This window comes from Octodon degus, unplaced genomic scaffold, assembly GCF_000260255.1.
Source record: "Octodon degus isolate 3935 unplaced genomic scaffold, OctDeg1.0 scaffold00564, whole genome shotgun sequence".
In the NCBI taxonomy this organism is placed as follows: Eukaryota; Metazoa; Chordata; class Mammalia; order Rodentia; family Octodontidae; genus Octodon; species Octodon degus.
The window spans coordinates 68,081-69,592 of NW_004525140.1; positions in this window are offsets into that span (position 1 = coordinate 68,081).

Consider the following 1,512-nt stretch of genomic DNA (forward strand, 5'->3'; position numbering starts at 1 on the left):
ACAGCAATGTATATGTTACAGATGTTCAAAGCAAGAATAGCTGATTAATAATGGTTGATATATTATCTATTTTTAGTGTCAAATCTGTTGCTCAGATTAACAAATACAGTTATATAAGATTGGACATATGATTAAATATTACTGATTGTTTTCAAGAAATCTTAAATTTTTGTTCTTGTCTCTCTTTTTTCTTCTTTCTTTCTTTCTTTCTTTCTTTCTCTCTTTCTTTCTTTCTTTCTTTCTCTCACCCTTTTTTAGCCTTTTTTCCTCTCTGTCTTTATATACCAGGAAGAACAGCTTGTTAAACAAATTATGTCAGTTTGGCTAAACTGATACATTCAGCAATGAGTAGCATCAAACACAACCTAGAAAATGAGAAATTGAGGTAATCATTAATTTTACATCTTTAATTATATGAACTAGATTTATTGTTCTGTCACAAAATCTAAAGCAAACAAGAAAATGGTACATAGTAAATAGACACTCAATATGTGAATGTTTCCCTCAGGGGAAAAAATTTAAAATTTAAAAGAGGCTTAGGGAAAAATAGAGAAATAGAAGAAAAAGAGACCAGAAGAAGGCTGGAAGACAAAGGAACATAATGCAAACTAGTCCAGAAGACTGGAGGAGAAGCGCAAAAGAAGAAATAAAAGGAAGAACAGAACATAAGAGCAACCACAAAAAGCTAAAACCCAAGTTCACACTCATATTAAAAACAAAGTCAAGCAAGGAAGAGAGAGTGATAAAAGAAAAATGAAGCGAAAGTGAGAGAAAGAAAATGTCCACTTGAAGGTTTGTCTCTACTGTCATTGGTACAAAACATGTGGAGACAGAGTCCATATCCATGTTGATTTACCACAGTGAGACAGCTGAAGGTTTATGATAGGTAGCGGATAATCTCAGCAAACCCAAATGTTTATTTCCCCTGAAGTTCAGGCTGGATGTTGGCTGTGAGGTCAGAACCAGACCCATGCAGCCTGCAGCATTCAGCACACTGTCCTGTGGGCTTGAACTCAGCTGGGAGCTGCTAGATAAAGCCAGCAGTTGTTCTGAGTTCCAGGCTCAGTTCCCTCTTCAATATAGCTCCTGGTCAATTCCTTTCTTCAATGGGATGTCCAATCCTGCCGCACTCACCTCCAGTCAGTACAGTCTTTGATACCCACCGGTCTCTTCCACTGAAGCCTCTCCTCATGGAGACCTCTAATGCTGCCAGCAGTCATAGTGTGTCTGCTGGTTTGAACCACTCCTCCCTGGGTCCTGATGGGAGGATACTGCTGGCTGCCTCCTTTTTTGCTTTGAAGTTTCTCTCTTCAATGTCCTCGTGGGCTTCACTTCTTATTTAGATCCTTTCTGGGTCCAAGGGACCCGCTGCCCTCCTTTTCTTCCTCCTGTTTCTAAATTCTAGTATCTGGACAGCAAGTCTCACAGAGGCTATTTTTTTTTTTTTGTTGCTTACCACTCTTCCATCTTTCCTGCAGTCTCATATTGTTTTAAATATTTCTAGACTTTAAA